Genomic DNA, 19,900 nt, shown 5'->3' with positions numbered 1-19,900 from the left:
GTAACAACGTTTTGAATGCAGTTTAAGTTTATTTGTGTTTGCAATAAACTACACTCTTCTTTGTTAGCTTGAGAACCTGACTGAGACTAAGTGATTTACTGGGGACGACCTGATTGGTGGCAGCGGATTAGTGGTGTACGGGTCAATAGTCCGTGAGACAACCGGGGGCTCTGTACGAAGGCCACACCCGTGTAGCCCCATCTCTGAAAGGAGCTACCCACTGGGAGCCAGATACATTTTTTTAATTTAGTCTGGTCTGTGGCCCATAAGCTGACTTGAATACATGCTGCAACATTTACACTTTAAATGAGTTTGCTTTTATTGACTTTTTTATCTGCCTGTAGGGTTGTTTTGTGTTGTTTTTGCCTTTTATTTTATTGCTGCTTTATTGTGTATGTGGTATCATTGCTGTTAGCCACTTTGTGCACCATTTGGTGTAAAGGAAGGATAAAAAGTTTAACAACAATCAAAAGGAAGCTGTTGTCAGTAGATATTAGTAACAGCAGATTGAATCATTCGTTTTCTAAAGAATGCCCATTGCACTTCTTTTATATATATTTTTATTGGGTTTTTAACATATTATTTTCAACAATTATTAAACATACTTTTATATCTTATACATTTTTTTTTTACTTCCATCAATCACATCTGAAATCTTTTCCACTTAATTTACATTTCTTACTCTCACTATTATGTTTAAATATCATAACTAATATCTCTCTTCTTTCTCTTCTTTGCAATATTTCATATATTCCTCCTTACAAAACGTCTTGTAGTCCTACCAGTGATTACAGTTGCTCTTCAAATAATTCGTATATTTCTTCCAATCTTCTGTGAATCTCTGATCCAGCAGGTTTCGAATCCTTCCTGTCGTTTTATCCAATTCTGCGTAGTCCATTAATTTTGTCTGCCATTCTTCTTTCATTGGTATTTCTTATTGCTTCCATTTCTGGGCCAACAATACTCTTGCCACTGTTGTTGCGTATAAAAACAGTTTAATATCCTGTCGCCCATTGCACTTCATTGCAACATGCTCCTAGATGTTGTTCGTTCTCCTTTTGCCATGCTGACATGTGTGCAAGGCTTGACTTTCCATGATTTTCCAGGCCAAAAGGTTAATGAACCACAAAATATCGGAGTAAAACATGAGCACATTCAAAAATCCCATTTATAAAAAGTCCATTTAAAAACAATGCAAGTGTCGAAAAAACTTTATAGATCTATAAATTCAAGCCATTTCCACTACTCCCCCCCCCCCTTCCTCCCAGGCTATGGAAGTGTTGAATGAATGCACAAGTGATTTTTCCACATTGTACCTACCTCTAAACTCGATCATCTGGCAGAGGTGAGAAAGGAAATCTATCCACAGGAGACTCCAGCAGAGCAATAATGTTTAAAGTTTTTAATGAGGCATTCTCATATGATAGTTAAAGTTTCTAATAAGGCACCCCTTGAAATTACATCCAGACAATTGAAAACATGAATTCGTTATTTGATGCAAATCCACTATCGGCCAGGTTCCTTTGGTTTTAGTTTGGTTCGGTTTTTAATATTTCCAACTCATATTTCTTTCTGTGTCCATTTCAAGAGCTGAAAAGAAGAAACGATGAAAGGGGGGGTATTCCCGCCCCCCTCCCTTCTACAAATGCAACTTTTCCAAGAAGCAAGTGTATCAAATCACTTTATATTTGCATCATTCCTCCAGATGCTCCAGCAGCTTCTGGGATTCCATACATTGTGTCCAATAAAAGGTTTACTGTTTCTCTACAAAAGAATGAAACATGTCAGGTTCATAAAACTGCTTGCCAAGGATGCAATGACTTTTAGCACGAAATGTTGGTGGGGTAAAAGAACATGGCGCAAAGTAAACACAGCCCCTTCCCTACATGGTTATCCAGGTGGCAAATTTTCTGTGATTTCTGTGATTTGCCACCTGGATAACATTATATGCTATTGTCACTGCTAATGGTGTGTCTTGGCTCCTGCCCCTCAACATGCAAGCAGAGTTTCTTGGGAATGTAAGAAAATTAAAAAAAAAAACTTCTGGGAAATGATATATAATGAGATGAAAAAGATCTTGAAATATACATTTTTTAAAAAAAACCAGAAGCATTTTCACTTAGTATTATAGGTGAGGATATTAATAGACAAGATGTTAAATTGTTCTTATATGCAACAACAGCGGCAAGAGTATTGTTAGCCCAGAAATGGAAGCAAGAAGAAATTCCGACAAAAGAAGAATGGCAGACAAAATTAATGGACTGCGCAGAATTAGATAAAATGACAGGAAGGATTCGAAACCTGCAGGACCAGAGATTCACAGAAGACTGGAAGAAATATATGAACTATTTGAAGAGCAACTGTAATCAACAAATTATGCTAGTAGGACTACAAGAAGTTTTGTAAGGAGAAATATATGAAACATTGCAAAGTAGAGAAAGAATAGATATTAATTACGAGATTTAAATGTAATAGTGGAAGTAAGAAATGTATGTTAAGTGGAAAAGATTGGGAAATTTTCAGATGTGATTGATGGAAGTCAAAAAATGGTATAAGATATAAAAGTATGTTTAATTATTGTTGAAAATTATATGTTAAAAAACTAATAAAAATTTATATATAAAATGCAAGCAGAGTTTCTAACTTGTAAGTAAGAAATAGGTCTTTGTTCAGCACAGACTCAGCAGCGGACACAAAGCTCATGAGTCAGAATTCAGGAGTTCAAGAGCAGGTTGAGAAGTTCAGAAGTGGGTAGAAGCAATGAAGATGTCCCAACAGTTTCCCTGCCCTACCTGCCAAGATTTTAAAGATGAAGTTAGGCATGCTCACTTGCAAGATTTGCTCGCCCTGCAGGGATGTTGAGATTGCAGGTGTCTTCTCTTTCAAAGTGAGTAGATCCGCTCCTATCTGTGAAGACCTCTAGGCAGTAAGACTTCCCCCTCCTGTTTGGCCATTGCCACTTCTGGTTCCCCCTTTCCCCTCTGGGGCTCCAAGCCCTCCTGAGCTTCCACTGAGTCTTTCCATTCTGCAGGAAAAGGGTGTGTGGGAGCTGTCATCCCTGATTCCTCTTCCTAAGCAACAGGGTTGAAAGGGGAGATCCCACCCTCCCAATTCAGATTCACACCACTCAGCCTATCTCCTCTGTTTCTTCCTTCTGTGCCAACCCATGCTCATGCCTGGCAGTGCTGACATGCTCGTGTTTCTCTGGAGAAATGGGGTGAAATGGTTTCCCCCTCCTCAATTCCTCCACTCAAAAGAAGGGAGGAGAAATCTGAGAGGTCACTTGCACACAGCTCGGATAAGCCCTCATTCATTTCCTTTGCAGAGATAATCGGTAACTGAAAACTCAGCTCCCTCGGGCTATGCTTATACAAGGGCAATTACACTATTTATCGTGTAAACAGAAGGCCCAGTTAAATAGCAACTTGAGGGAGCAGCATCTTTGGCTGGGATATGGAAATTTGGACGCTCATTGCTATAATCTGTGGTTACGACTTCCAGCTCTAACAGCAATGCCGGGAACCAAACCAGAGCCTCCTGAGACCAAGAGAGCCTTTATTGTAATCTGATAATACCTTAACAGCTAGCCATCTTTGCTCCATGCTAAATTAAGGGCCTCATTTGCTTTGAAGCGGCTTGCTTGCTCTTTTTGTTTAATCCTACATAAGGATGAGGCTGGAGAAATGCAGAAGAGAAGGGGAAAAAGATCCTCGTTTTCTCCACTTTGCCCTTGCGGGCTTTGGAGAATGCAAATAAAATCTCATTTTCTCATGCTATCTGATTTTGGATCCTTAAGCCTTTATTTCTGGTTTCCAAATGGCAAGTCAAAGCATTTGGAATAATGCAGCGAAATTATAAAGGGATCTTCATCCGAGGTCATGAGATAAAGAACTACAGCAGGCATAGGCAAACTCGGCCCTCCAGTTGTTCTGGGACCACAACTCCCATCATCCCTAGGTAGCAGGACCAGTGGTCAGGGATGATGGGAGTTGTAGTCCCAAAACATCTGAAGGGCTGAGTTTGCCTATGCCTGGACTACAATATTGTTGCCAGTGTTGTTGTTTTCATTTGTGAATCGTTTCCTATGAAGCATCTCAACGTAATTTCTCAATGCAGCAAAAACATATAGAAATATTGCAGATATAAAAACAATGGAAAATGATTACATATAGATTGGTACCTCGGGTTACAGACGCTTCAGGACCTCCAGAACAAATTAAGTTCTTAACCCGAGGTACCACTGTATAAAAATAATTTCACATCCAATGCAGGTACCAGCTGAGCTGAGATCATCATAATAAAAGACCCTCCAATTAGATGGTTTGTTGAAATCTCCACAACTGGGTCCATGGCCTCTTGAGTCCTTAGCTCCAATTGAGTGTATAGGCTCCACCTCTTTATCACTGGTCTCCTCTCCCATGCCTTCTCTCCTTTACTGCTTGGCCCTCACTACAGTCTCTTGGAACTGAGTTTCCTACCACAGGTTGAAGTTCCAAGTGGGTCCCTCCTCACGACAAGTTGAGATCCCTGCTCTAAGAGATGACAGCAGAGACAGCTTTAGACAATTTAGCACCTTAATCAACAAACAGGAATGATGTTTTCATGCTGAGCCTTGGCATACCCAATACACCTGCTCACAAATATTCCGGCAGGATTCAGCGTTGGGTGTATTGGAAATGTTTCCCGTATTCTTTCTCCTGAAAAGTGCTGCCTGCAAATTTTGCTAAATTGTGTAATCTCTCCTCCAACACCATCAACACAGCGGTGACCTACATTGACGCCGTGTCCCAGGAGACGTTGCTCTCTTTTCTTTTTCCTTTTTCCTTGCTTTCTTTGGCTTTTTATTATAAACCACATCATGTTTACAGTGTTGCCAGAGTTTCTCACACTTTATCACTGTAAGCCTCCTGTTAAGGTAAGACAAAGGAACATTTGAGGCTCCTCAAGATGACCTTTTTATCGCACATCCATCCTGATTGACTTGGACAAAGCTGACATGGTGGTTTGACTGTTTCTGGTCTTCACTGAGTATTTGTTCTGATTTGTTTACAGAGCGGTTACAAGACAATGGGCAGTTGTCCTGCATTCATCCCGATTTCCTTGTGAGGTGTTTACACATCTTTCCCCTTAATCATTTGTTCACCCCCACACTTTTCAGTGCATTTTTCCATCAATTTCCAAACCACAAAATGTCCATCTCCCCTCCAGAAAAAGGGGGGGGGATTTGTGTGGGAAGGTTTACTTTAGCAGAGTTAAACAATCCCCTTTATAAGTTTATGCAGTGATCAGCTTGTTGCTGACTCGTCTGAGTTCTAATAAAGATGCCTTCCTGGTTAAAAATCCCTTTGAATCCCTCTTAAAGAATACACACACAAATATGATTCGTGTTAATATAAAACTATTTTACTCTCAGATTCATTCAGGTTTACAGAGCTGTGCCTGAAGACAGGCTTAAGTTACATAACAAGCAAATAAACTATACCAGAGGGAAGTTGGTCCTGAGGTGACTGCAACTGAGCAGTTATCTTTCAAAACTACCAGCAACCAACATACTGGTTGTCACAGCAACCGGTTAGAACATGGAGGCCGTTAGTCCTCTGTCGGAATGTTGCACTTTACTGCACCTTTACATCCCACAATTTGTTGTGCAAGGACAACAGAGCACTTTAATCTACTTTAAACAAGCAACCCTAATGTGCTTGAATCCCTCCCACAAACTAGTATCTGGAGGCACCCAATGGTCCTATCCAAAACCAAGAGAAGTCTGTGGTTGTCAGGAATGCATGGACATCCTCATTTTGTGAGTATTCCTTTCAAGCATTCACAAAAGTCCTCCCCTCCTCTCAATTTAAGGGCTACTGCTAGGAAAACTGGAGAAATGGTGTCCTGTAAAAGAGACCCTTGAGGAATAAGGGGTACATTTACCCACCAGGGTACCCCATTAAAGGTGTCCAGGGGTAAAGATTCTGTGCAAATGCCCAGACAGGCCATAGAATTCCCCACATGGCATCCTGGAGGCAATGCCCAGAACTGATGCAAGTCATGAGGTGATCCTAAACCCAGGATCGACTGTGAAGGAATAATCACCCAGCAAATGGGCTGGTTGATTCATAATACACACCCAATGACTATGCCCAAACCTACTGACTTCTGTAATCAATAAAGCTGTGGCCAATTTCATCCTGTCATTCTTATTCCTTTCCAACTCCCAACGACCCAACGCCCACTGCTCCTGGAACTACAAGCCAGGAATAGCCAAACTGGTGCCCTCCAGATGTTGTGGACCACAATTCCCATCATCCCTGACAATTGCCCACACTTGCTGGGGCTGATGGGAGTTGTAGTCCAAAACAACTAGAGGGCCCCACGTTGGCTACCTGCTGCCATAGACCATTTAGTGATGTTGTAGAAATAGTGCTGTTGTCAAGATGGGTTTCCAGCCCAAGATAGCAGCTTGTGTATAATTGTAAACATTAGTGTCTGATTCCTTATTTTTCAGTGAATATAACTTTATTGCTTCAAACAGCCATGTGAAAGGAAAGCAGCACCTTTGAAAACACAGCCTTAGACTCATGAAGTTGACAAATTCCAATAAAATAATTGTACTGGAGGGGTTATTTTGTAATAGATCATAGTTTCTTATATAATGCAATAGAAAAAGGTTTAAATAAAAAACACTGTGGAGCTGTGGGTGGGAAGTCAATCTACGAAACAAAGTTGTTATGCAGTTATCTAATTTGAAGCTAATTTGAGAAATTTTGGAAAACTCAATAAAAAATTATATCGGAGAAAATGAAGTTGACAAATCCCAATGTTGACATTCAGCAGACCTGGGCCATTTCCAGTTCAGATGCAGTCTAAGAATCAGTTACACTTTAAAGATTTTCCAGTATGAAATGCCACAGCCTTGGATGATGCAGAAATCAGAAATGAAGGGGAGGGAGAGAGTTAAAGAAAAGCCATTGCAATATGATTATAGATTGTTTCCATATTTGCGTATTGGACTTCTACCCTACTCTTCCTCCTAATTGCTCAAGCAGCTTGCGTTCAGTTGCCAGACAGTCTCCCATCCAGGCAGCTAAACCTGCTTAGGTTCCACACCAGACCAGCAATACAGACACACCTTCAAAACATCCCCATAGCCATATTTAACTTCATCTCTTTCTTAGCAAATCAGGAAGAAGGAGACTAAAAGAAGAAAGTGAGAAGAAAGGGGGGGAATCAAAGGAGGAAGGGGGGAGAAAAGGGGGGGAGAAGAAAAGAAAAATTTATTAAAAAAGAATTTAAAGAAAGAAGAAACACATTTAACTTCCGATTAGTCTCATTGTATTATTATTTCTATTGTTCTTTCCACACAGTTCCAAATTACTGTATTACTTTCTTTATTTTTATCAGATACCAAAAACATTATGTTTCTTATTTTTCAAGAATCATTCTAGTTCTGCCAGGAGAAGTTTATTAATACAATAGTTTTTCTTTAAAGATGGTCAGATGTAATGAATTGATGTATTAGTTGTTGTTGATTTAATGTTATTGTCGAATCTTAAATAATATTTTTTTAAAAAAAAAAACATTCCCATAGCCATATGGCTCTGTTGCATGCCTGTGTCCAAACATCACAGACTTTTAGTGCATTTGACTCTTTCTTCATGTTGTCCTTGTAATGCTGTGCATTTGTTAATGGGATAGTCCCATCAATTGTATTCTTTTAAGCAATTCAACAGCAGTCTCTTTGGTCGGCTGCTGTGAAGGATTTGATGTATATCCAAAACATCGCACGTGGTATGGTTGTCCTTTTTCTCAGCATGTATAAAAATCTCATCAGAACAATAAAAAATAAGCTCCTGTTAACATGTGGTTGGGCTGGGCTTCAGATATGACTATGCTGATTTACACCAGTGGCAAAGCAGTCCCCTCAATCAGCCCCATTATTTTACTGCAGTGGCAGCAGTTGAATCTGTATCATGTATACAACATTTTGTCATCCAACCCACAAAACACTTGCAGCTGCAAGAGTCCCTTTGAGTTGTTCTGGTCACGATCCAGAGAACCATTTCTGGACAATTCATTAAGTTCTATGCTCCAACTCTGGCAGATGATGAAAAGGTTGCTGGATCAAAATTGCAAAACAGAAGACACAGTGGGCTTAGTCAGGCTCAATTTGCCCAATTTCTAAGCAATAACCCAACCACGAGACCTTCATTGCCTTACCGCACACTGTGACACAAGCTGACCAGTACTTGAACAATTGCAGATTAAATGTCACTCCCTGCTTTGAATTCATATTCATGAACCTTAAAGCCTAAACTCAAAGTAGTATGTTTAAAGCATCAAATTATAAATTGGGGGTGGGGGGCCAAGATTGAACTAATTCACATATGAAATTGGATTCTGGATAATACTAATGTCAAGTCCCTTTGTCTCAAAAAAAAAAAAAAAAAAGCTTCCCCATTAGAGCAGGGACTTTCACCTTCACCACAAGACTCCCCCACCCTCTTTTCCCTATTCTTCTCAAATCTTCCCCCAGAGGGTTGAGGAAACCGCAAGGAGCATCACCTTGACGACAAAGGTCTGTATAGTTAAAGCTATGGTGTTCCCAGTAATGATGTGTGGAAGTGAGAGCTGGACCATAAAGAAGACTGATCACCGAAGAATTGATGCTTTTGAATTATGGTGCTGGAGGAGACTCTTGAGAGTCCCATGGACTGCAAGAAGATCAGACCTATCCATTCTGAAGGAAATCAGCCCTGGGTGCTCACTGGAAGGACAGATCCTGAAGCTGAGGCTCCAATACTTTCACCACCTCATGAGAAGAGAAGACTTCCTGGAAAAGACCCTGATGTTGGGGAAGATTGAGGGCACAAGGAGAAGGGGACGACAGAGGACGAGATGGTTGGACAGTGTTCTTGAAGCTACCAGTATGAGTTTGACCAAACTGTGGGAGGCAGTGGAAGACAGGAGTGCCTGGCATGCTCTGGTCCATGGGGTCATGAAGAGTCAGACATGACTAAATGACTAAACAACAACAACAACACAAGGAGTATGGGGGTGTGCAGTGGAAGGAGATGGAGAAGACATCCCATTGCACTACTGGAATGACTTCGTTGGAGACAGCCCTTTATATTCAAACCAGGCGTGGACTGGACAGTACTTCAGATGAAAGACTCCTTCAGACAGAGGGCTGCTTTCTGCAAAGTAGGGCACACCCTGGATGTGTTTTAAACACATGATCTTAAGCAGAAACAGAAAGGAGGGAAACTAGGAAGATAAGCTATAGCACAATAGCAAAAAAGAAAAAAGAAAAAAGGGATGGAACGCTCTGTCACAAGAGACTAGGGCCCTGCGGGACTTGACATCTTTCTGCAGAGCCTGCAAGACAGAGCTGTTCCACCAGGCCTTTGGCCAGGGCACAGCCTGACTCCCTCCTTTGGCAATCCTCACAGAACTTCTAGCCCAATGGTTGCCATTAATTTGATTGGAATTAATTTTATAATGAAATGATTTTAGAATGTTTTATCGTTTTACTGTTGTTAGCCGCTCTGAGCCCAGCTTCGGCAGGGGAGGGCGTGATATAAATTTATTTTTGTTGTTGTTGTTGTTGTTGTTGTTGTTGTTGTTGTTGTTGTTGTTGTTATCTGTGTCTTTCAGACACCAAGCGTAAAGTAGCATTTCTTAACCCACTGTGGCAGGTTCAGGGTTTGACTGCAAGATCATAGAAAACCACCTGGTTTAGAAAAGAAATGGCAAGCTGCAGTTGTGCTCCATATATTGAAGATACCCAAAGGTTCGATCCTTTTGTTGGTTTTGCCATGTCTGCCACCCTTTCCAGTGCCTGGCAAATGCAATCTGTGAATTTGTCATGTTAGCTCCAAGTTACATATTATGCGTTAGAAGTGTTTTTCTGGAATCTGAGACAGACTTACCAGAAGAAGCATAGCGTGCAATGCAAATAATGGCTCTTGCCAACGGTCAAACCCACATATTAAAATTACGTGCTTTTGGAATCTACAGTGTCGGGTGAGATTGGTCCATTTATTACCACTGCATTTTCTAGATATACAATTCCTATACGTAACTTGAACAATTATAAAATCCATATAAAACTGACCTTGGACATTTTCTCTAAGACTGTTTCAGATGCTGCCACAGGATGTGCTTGCTAAACTGGGACATGCTGTTCCACGTGTATGGATCATTGTGTGAAGTGGTGCTCATGAAGAAGAAGAGGAGGAGGAGTTTGGATTTGATAACATTCTCCTTTTCCCTTCCTCCCCCACAACAAACACTCTGTGAGGTGAGTGGGGCTGAGAGACTTCAGAGAAGTGTGACTAGCCCAAGGTCACCCAACAGCTGCATGTGAAGGAGTGGAGACGCTAACCCGGCTACCCAGATTACAAGTCTATCGCTCTTAACCACTACACCACACTGGCTCTCATGAAACTCAGGCTGAGTTTAACCACATAAGCAAAGGTAGATGAAAATGAAGGATTTGGTTCATGTTGTTCAACTCAGTGTGACCCGTGGTGCCCATTTCACAGAAAAAGCTAAGGTTGCCTTAATGTGACAACAATCTCAGGTTCTCCTAAATATCTGGCATAGATATTGCGGTTCTGTTTTTCCAGTCCAGTTACTGGACTGGAACAGGGCAGGTCAGAATTCCAGAGGAATATTTTCAGAATGTTTCCCAGGAACACTGAACTGCTAACTTTTAAAAGAAGGACAGTTTGTTAGTTTTCGTCTCTTTTCTCCCCCTTGCAAAATTTGACCGTGGTATAATGGATAGGTCTCTACTGAAATCAGCTGAGAAATTTTTTAAGGGCTTTTGAGAAAAGTTTGTTAGAAAGCACAAAGCAACACCAACCACTGGTGATTCTTTTGACCCAATGAGATGGCTTCTGCAGTAAAATTCTCTTTAGAAACTACAGCCTCTTTCTGCCTACATATTGAATTTAATGGATAAATTCTCTCTCTCTCTCTCTCTCTCTCTCTCTCTCTCTGTGTGTGTGTGTGTGTGTGTGTGTGTGTGTGTTTTAAAAAATGTTATGTCACTGCTGTAAATATAAAAATAAAAATATTTCCCAATATTTCACAGCCTTTGTCTATTATTTCCTTAACTTTTCCAAGGTAAACACCTGATTTTGCAACTACAGGAGCAAAATCAACTAAAGGAGCTCTTGTAGAGTGCAACAAAGTCATTATACTTCTAGGGAGGAATGCAACAGAGCAAAGGGGATTGCTCCATCAGCATCTAAAGGCAAAACTTGTCCATGGTTTGAGCAGTTTGTGTTTGCACATCTCCAGCAACCTTTCTTCTTCAGCTGTGGCTAAATTATGTGCAATCATTTGAACCATGTGTAATTGAATATCTGGCATATGCTCTCTGGCCAATCCTGAAATAACTTACTGCCGCCCCATGCATTGTAACACCTCAGTACCCAAATTTATATTTTAAAAATATAAATTATAGGCAGCACAATGCCTATGTTGTGTGTAGCAACAGATAACTATCACTGTCTCAAATGAAAATTAACCACAGCTTTTCTATATCAGCAGAGAGCCTCAGATAGCAAAGAAACCTTTCCTTCATGGATTCAGATTTCCAAATCTGCAAACCATTTCTCTGTCCCCTTAATTTCTCTCAGAGCAATGAAAAAGGCCCATATTGTTCTCATTTGTCTTCTGTTTCCAAAGGCCTGTGCGCCATGAGATTAGAAATGTCAGTGCATACATTTCCGATTTGTAAAGGAGACTATGCATCATGCTGAAATCGACTCCAGAAATACTCATGATTAATAAACTTCAAAGAGAGTGGGCCTTTTACTCAACCTTTACAGAAAAACAAACCATCGCAAGGGTTACAGTCTTATGGAAGTAGATCATTCCTGGATGCCAACAGTCAATACAAGAAGTTAGATTTGCCAGATATAAACCCAGATACTTATCTTTGGCTTACAGTTTCACAGTAGATATAGAAGCCATGACCTATATATGGTTAAGGCACATCTGCCTACTTAGGCCTACTTAGGGAAGCTCATCTCATGGCCCAGAGAAAGGGCTTTTTCTCTGCTGTGGAGCTCCCTTCCTTTGAAGATATGACTGTTCCCCTTATTGATGATTTCTTGAAGGCAACTGAAAAAGCACAGGCATTGGGGTAAGGACTGTAGGTCAGATGTGTTTGCTTTAAACCCCAGGTGAAGCATTTGAACGCTTCAATAGTTTGCTGGCGCTTTGGTTTTATATGTAACATTATTGTTTGTGTCTCCTGCCCTGAGCTCCTTTGGAAGAAGGGTGGTCTACAAACAAACAGGAAAACAAATGTGATGTAGGTGCAGGGTGTAAGTGTACATGGTGCAGCAAAACATGTGTAGTTATTATGTGCAACTAGCAAAATTCCCATCATTATGACAGAATAATAATAATAATAATAATAATAATAATAATAATAATAATAATAATAATAATAATAATAATAATGTATTTATACCCCGCCCATCTGGCTGGGCTTCCCCAGCTACTCTGGGCGGCTTCCAACAAAATATTAAAATACAGTAATGCATCAAACATTAAAAGCTTCCCTAAACAGGGCCGCCTTCAGTTGTCTTCTAAAAGTCTGGTAGTTGTTCTTGTTCTCTTTGACAGCTGGTGGGAGGGTGTTCCTTTCCTCCAAGTTTATCTCCATTCCCCCCTTATGCATTGCTCCACATCGGAGTTTGTTTCTTTGCCACGTTCACAGAATGCTTGGCTAGTGCTATTTTTCAGTGGACATAAAATGTGATGTGTGGAGCCTAATTTGGCACACTACCAAGGGAATATTTCCCCATTAATACAGTATGCACAGTGCTAGGTGTTCAGATCTGGGCCTTCAGAAATTAAGGTATGCAAGGGAGAATGGTGTCTCCTTAATGAAGTCTTGCGACCCATACTTGTTTCAGAGATTATCGGCAGAGTTGAGTTTGTCCTTTAGATGGGGAAGCTGTGGCCCTCAAGATGTTGTTGGACTCCATGTCCCCCATCAACCCCAGCCAATGTGCTCAGGGGTGATGGGAATTGTAGTCCAACCACATCTAAGTAGTAACACGTTCCCCATCCCGCTAGAGAAGATAGCATCAATATTAAATACCAAGTAACTTTCGCAAGGCCCAAGAAGGCAGATCTGATTCTCTGGACTGTGTACAAAGCAAGAGAAAAAGTTATACCAAACATGGGAATAAGTGATGCACAAGTATGTGGACTCTTCCCAGAATAAGTCAGAGCAATCGCTTGCATACATCACACTGGGATATTTATTTATGTCGTGGTTAGTTAATAGAGAGATCAGGACATAGTCTTTTAATCATCCAGTGGTCTATCACAGAGCAATTTCGAATTAACCAAAGGCAATCATTGTGTCTATTTATTTGTTGTCCTCCTTTTTGACCAAGAGGACCAAAAAATACTAATTCATTCCTGACTTTCCCCCCACTTTTCCGGGGCAACTCCCCTGCCATTCTCCATCTAAATTCTCTCCTCCTTCCACCCCTCTCCTGCAGAACATGAAACAAAAATGTTTCTCTTATATTAATTTTGTTGCTCAAGCAGAGCAACTGATTGTTACTCAAGCTGTCATACAAAAGCTTGAAGTCAAGTGACTCAGTTGTGTAGAGTTTTATTTAAACTATTTGTCCAGTCAGGATGCATGGGCAATTACCAGGTTGGTCACATGCAACTCATGTGACTCTGGCTTGTTGCAGGTCTATTTCTTTATTTCTTCTTGTTGTGAATCCTCTTTGCAGGAACACCTGTTTGCAGCAGGTCTCACATTAAATATCAGTTTAAGGGCTACCTGACCATGACAACATTTCAATTTATTTATAATATTTCTTACCTGCCCTTGAACATAAGTTCCCAGAGCAGGTTACAACAATGGAAGATACAATTATAAAAGCTGATAGAACCATTAATGTTATCAGCAAAGTAAAACCAGTGCGTTCTTGATCCATTGCATGACTACTCAGAAGTAAGCTCCACTGTGTTTATTGAACCCTGGGAACTGTCGCCTACCTCTAACAGAGCTACAGTCGCCAGCACCCTTAACAAACTATAGTTCTCGGGAGTCTTTGGGAGAAGCCTTGCGATTTAAACGTTTGGTGGGGAAACAAAGCTTGCCTTCTTCAGATTTTATTATGGATCAAAGCTGCTATAATCCAAGAAATTACTCATTTATTCCACTTCTCTGAAACAAAATATGATCACTCTTCATGGAATGCAAATATATCTCAGGGGAGGATGGTTTGCTTTATTTGTTTTGGTTTGGTTTTTTAAGCAATCTAATTTTCAGAGCAAATATAGCATCATTTGTGGACTTCTTGTTTCATTACTTCGTCTGCTCCACAGCTGCTTTGCACTTGCCTAACACAAAAAGTCAGCGGCCTTATGTGGTAATTCTCCCTCATCCCCCATGCACCCAGCTTTGGAAGTATCTGTTATAACTGCATTTGCACACACATACGCACAACCACTGCCAAGTTTTTTTAAAATAAAAAAATGTTGTTTTCTCTCCACAGCAAGGCTGTTGTCTTGTAGAACAGCCTTGTTACTGATGTTGATTTTCAGCACCTGACATAAGAAGACCAATTGAAATGAGTTTGCCGCAGGGATACAAAGTTAAAGCTGGTTGTTTCCCTTGTGGCAAAAAGCATCATTCCACTCATATAATTATAGTATTGTAGAGTTAGAAGGCACCTTCTAGGGTCATCTAGTCCCCTTGCAATGCAGGAATCTCAACTAAAGCATCCATGACAGATGGCCATCCAACCTCTGCTTAAGTATTCCTAATGAAGGAGAGTCCACAATCTCCCAAGGGAGACCATTCCACTGTCAAATAGCTCTTACTGTCAGAAAGTTCTTCCTGATATTTAGTCAGAATCTCCTTTCTTGTGACTTGAATCCATTGGTTTAGGACCTACCCTCCAGAGCAGAAGAAAACAAGCTTGCTCTATCTTCCATTTGACAGCCCTTGAGATATTTGAAGGTGACTATCATACCTTCGATCACTGCAGATGGTGACTGCAGCCACGAAATTAAAAGACGCCTGCTTCTTGGGAGAAAAGCAATGACAAACCTAGACAGCATCTTAAAAAGCAGAGACATCACCTTGCCAACAGAGGTCCGAATAGTTAAAGCTATGGTTTCCCCAGTAGTGATGTATGGAAGTGAGAGCTAGACCATAAAGAAGTTTGGTAGCCGAAGAATTGATGCTTTTGAATTATAGTGCTGGAGGAGACTCTTGAGAGTCCCATGGACTGCAAGAAGATCAAACCGATCCATTCTGAAGGAAATCAGCCCTGAGTGCTCACTGGAAGGACAGATCCTGAAGCTGAGGCTCCAATACTTTGGCCATCTCATGAGAAGAAAAGACCCTGATGTTGGGAAAGATTGAGGGCACATGGAGAAGGGGACGACAGAGGACGAGATGGTTGGACAGTGTTCTTGAAGCTACCAGTATGAGTTTGACCAAGCTGCGGGAAGCAGTGGAAGACAGGAGTGCCTGGCGTACTCTGGTCCATGGGGTCATGAAGAGTCGGACACGACTAAACGACTAAACAACAACAACAATCATACCTTCTCTCAGTCTCCTCTTTCAGATCACTGCTTCCAAGTTTTGCAGGTGTGGGTGTGTGGGTAAAGGTGAAGGTAAAGGTAAATCAGCCGAGGGAGCTGACGTTTGTCCGCAGTCAGCTTTCCGGGTCATGTCGCCAGCATGACTAAACCACTTCTGGTGCAACGGAACACCATGAAGGAAACCAGAGCTCATGGAAGCGCTGTTTACCTTCCCACCACAGCGGTACCTTTTTATCTACTTCCACTGGCATGCTTTCAAACTGCTGGGTTGGCAGGAGCTGGGACAGAGCAACGGGAGCTCACTCCATTGCGGGGATTCGCACTGCCAACCTTCTGATCAGCAAGCCCAAGAGGCTCAGTGGTTTAGACCACAGTGTCCAGATAGATAGATAGATAGATAGATAGATAGATAGATAGATAGACAGACAGACAGACAGACAGACAGACACAAATAAGAGAAGTGGTAGACTAAGTTTTATATTACCACTATGGATATATGTGTGTTATTAATTATTACATTTACATCCCACCTTCCTTGGAAGGAGCATGCATCATATCATACATGGAAGTTATCTTCACAGGTAGCCATCAGGACTAAAACTGCAGGTTGGGAAAAGAAGGGAACGCATATGCAGTGAACAGAGTGCAGGAAACTTGAGGGATTCATGAAACTCTTCCCTGATTGTTTCAGCCCACACATCCCCAGTTACCCTGAATGATTTTATTGGTGAAAATTTCTCTTGGCCCCTGGTTTAATCTGTTTATTTCATTTACATTTATACCCCACCTTTCCTCCAAAGAACTCAGGGTGGTGTGCCTAGCTCTCTCGCTTCTATCGTCACAACAACCCTGTAAGGTAGACAAAGCTAAGAGACAGTGGCTGGTCCATGGTCACCCAGTGTTCTTCATACCTGAGTGGGGATTTGAACCCTAGTTAATAAATAATAATAATAATAATAATAATAATAATAATAATAATAATAATAATAATAATATATACCCCATCCATCTGGCTGGGTTTCCCCAGCCACTCTGGGCAGCTTCCAACAGAATACTAAAATACAATAACCTATTAAACATTAAAAGCTTCCCTAAACAGGGCTGCCTTCAGATGTCTTCTAAAAGCCTGGTAGTTGTTCTCTTTGACATCTGGTGGGAGGGCGTTCCACAGGGCGGGTGCCTCTACCGAGAAGGCCCTCTGCCTGGTTCCCTGTAACTTGGCTCCTCGCAGCGAGGGAACCGCCAGAAGGCCCTCAATGCTGGACCTCAGTGTCCGGGCAGAACGATGGAGGTGGAGACGCTCCTTCAGGTATACTGGACCCAGGCCGTTTAGGGCTTTAAAGGTCAGCACCAACACTTTGAATTGTGCTCGGAAATGTACTGGGAGCCAGTGTAGGTCTTTCAAGACCGGTGTTATATGGTATTGGAGGCCGCTCCCAGTCACCAGTCTAGCTGCCGCATTCTGGATTAGTTGTAGTTTCTGGGTCACCTTCAAAGGTAGCCCCACGTAGAGCACATTGCAGTAGTCCAAGCGTGCAGATAGGGTCTCATCCTGCGTACCAGATGGAGCTTCCCCAAGTCCTTGTCCAACACTCTAACCACTAGGCCATCTTTTGATATCTTTCAAAAAAAATGTAAGGCAAATAAAACCTTAGCAACTCAGATTCTTTGTTCTCCAAGTTTCACGGCCAAGTGTGTGTGTTTTAGATGTGCAGGTGGCAATCCTTAGCGCACTTGCTAAGGTCCCATGGAGCTCAGCAGTATTTAGTGCTTTGTGTTTGGGGCTGTACTGGCTTTCTAAGAAGCTTTACCAGTTTCAGAGGGAAGGTGAGTAAAGCTCGTTCCCCCTGGAGAAAAACACAGGCTTTCCTTTCGCTGACCTGGGAGGCCACCACTTCAAAAGTTTTGCTTAAGCTGCACCACATAAATATGTTTAGGAGAAGCGCAAACATCTCCGCCAGAACTGGACAGCACATGCCAAAATATATAAAAACAACAAGCGGAAAGCCATCAAGAGTGCTGCTTCCTCAAGTAACAGAGACGTCGAGGTGGAAATGGAGTAGAACTTGGAACTTGAGCAATTCCTTCCAAAAAAGCAATGCAAAGGTACTTGCTTTTCCCCTCCCTTCCCCCACATGCCCCATTGTACAGTGGGGTCAAAACAACCATCTGGAAAGTGCCAAGAGAAACCTTGAAACGAATGGAGGGCTAACATGAAAGCTCAGAATCTACTCACTCTGGAAACGTTCCCCTGTTGATGTGGCATTTCAGATCTTTCTAATGCCCTTAGCTGATATTTTTAAGAATCAATGTAGGCAAGTTTCTCTCTCTCTCTCTCTCTCTGTGTGTGTGTGTGTGTTAGAATGAATTTTTTGGGGGGAGTGATCACATTGCTTTTTTTATTGGTTCTCCAGACATTTACCACAATAGAAACAGTCCAGTTTCAAACAAAAGAGACAAGGATTCTCCTGAGGTTTGCCACCTCACGCTGCAAACAGCACATCAAACCATATGTTCCTGTTTCAGATGGTTTCCAGGTGGTCATATTCCACAAAGCTTGAATTCTGAAATAAGGGAGATGTGAGCTTTTACAGATCCTTCGGAATGCCTTTGGTTCATCCAGCTGAAGCTTAAGGAAAGCCCAATAGTTTTCTCACAAAGAGTTCTTGCAAATGTTTTATTTAAACTTTAAATCTACAAGGGTTATTTGTTTACTTCTTCGGGAGATCTGATTAGCGTATGGCTGGATCAATAACATTGCTTGAATTTGGCAGCACAGTCTTCTAAGGCTGAGCCTGTTATGTCAACACAGAGTAGGACCATTCCGGGAGGTGGGGGCAGGCAAACAGAGGACTTGAATCCACTGGATCTAAAACCCCTTCATGATATGAATGACACATACCTAGGACTCAGCTACATTAGTCAAAAAAACAGCATTTTAACTGCATTATAAACATTCAACACCAGATGGTGCTGCAGAGCACAAAACTTTTCTGAGCAATTTTACATAGGGTTTTATCCCCTTTTGTTATAACGATTTAATTTATGACTTATTGATAGTGGTTTTCCCCTGTGTGTAGATCCACCCCTACAGCTGGGTCTAGAACCACTAATATCTGCACAGTCATCTTTAATTAAGCACTTGACTGCACATGGTATAGGACTGTGTACAAGATCATTCACATTTGCCATTAAAAACTTACTATTCGGGAATAAGCTTGCAGCTAATGTCTCACTGCAACTGCCCCATGTTACATAATAAATGGTATTTATTAAATTGCATTTGTTCTAGCAACTATTTTGTTTAAAAAAACCCACAGATTTATTTTTTTAAGGAAGAAAAAGAAGAAATTCTGAAGCAGTTGAGAATTGCCAGGACTGAGAGCTCAGTATTTCGACCCATGCTTCTTTGCTGCATATTCAGTGGATCATATGATTGCATATTGAAAATGTGCAATGACTTTTAAATTATATACCGGTAGTTCAATTACTGGAACTGATCTGCTCCCCACACCTTCTGAAATTCCATAGCCCGGCTGCAACTTGCTACGATGACCTAACTGAGCAGGTTCTTAGTAGCTCAGAAGTTGTGATGCACATCACTCACTCAAAGCTCCCATGCTTGCAATGCTACTTTGATGATTTGAACAGAGGAAGCAGTTCTGTGTGAGTACGTTGGCTGTTCCAGTGAAAAGGAATGCTGAAAGCCAGACATGTTAAGAGATCTATGTATACAAAGACATACACATACACATTTAAATAATAACAGTAGCCTCACATTTACATAGCCCATTGCAAGAAGTTAAAGCACTTTATTAAAGTAATCCTTCCTTCCCTATTTCCCAGGGACAGTCCCGGATTCACAAAAGCCATCCTGGTTTCTACTTTGATCCCAGAATGTCCCGCTTTTCCTTAAAGGTAAAGGGGCCCCTGACCATTAGGTCCAGTTGTGGTTGACTCTGGGGTTGTGGCGCTCATCTTGCTTTATTGGCCGAGGGAGCTGGCGTACAGCTTCTGGATCACGTGGCCAGCATGACTAAACCGCTTCTGGCGAACCAGAGCAGCGCACGGAAATGCCGTTTACCTTCCCGCTGGAGCAGTACCTATTTATCTACTTGCACTTTGATGTGCTTTCGAACTGCTAGGTTGGCAGGAGCACGGACTGAGCAACGGGAGCTCACCCCACCATGGGGATTCGAACCGCCAACCTTCTGATCAGCAAGCCCAAGAGGCTCAGTGGTTTAGACAACAGTGCCACCCGCAAATAGAACGTCCCTATTTTCATTGGAGAAACGTTGGA

General features: G+C 41.6%; 1 long non-coding RNA gene across 1 annotated transcript; it reads right to left on the bottom strand.

The window, feature by feature from the left end:
* Nucleotides 1–1,387: 1,387 nt before the first annotated feature.
* On the bottom strand, nt 1,388–5,805 carry LOC310700702. Its single transcript, XR_014522734.1, has 3 exons — nt 5,483–5,805; nt 4,181–4,532; nt 1,388–1,764 (listed from the first exon to the last, which is right to left on the bottom strand). It is a non-coding gene; the product is annotated as an uncharacterized lncRNA (long non-coding RNA).
* Between the last annotated feature and the right edge of the window lie 14,095 nt (nt 5,806–19,900).

This window comes from Podarcis liolepis (genome assembly GCF_965112155.1).
Source record: "Podarcis liolepis genome assembly, chromosome: 2".
Taxonomy (NCBI): Eukaryota; Metazoa; Chordata; class Lepidosauria; order Squamata; family Lacertidae; genus Podarcis; species Podarcis liolepis.
Note: the sequence above shows the minus strand (reverse complement) of the source record. Positions and strands in the feature narration are given on the sequence as shown.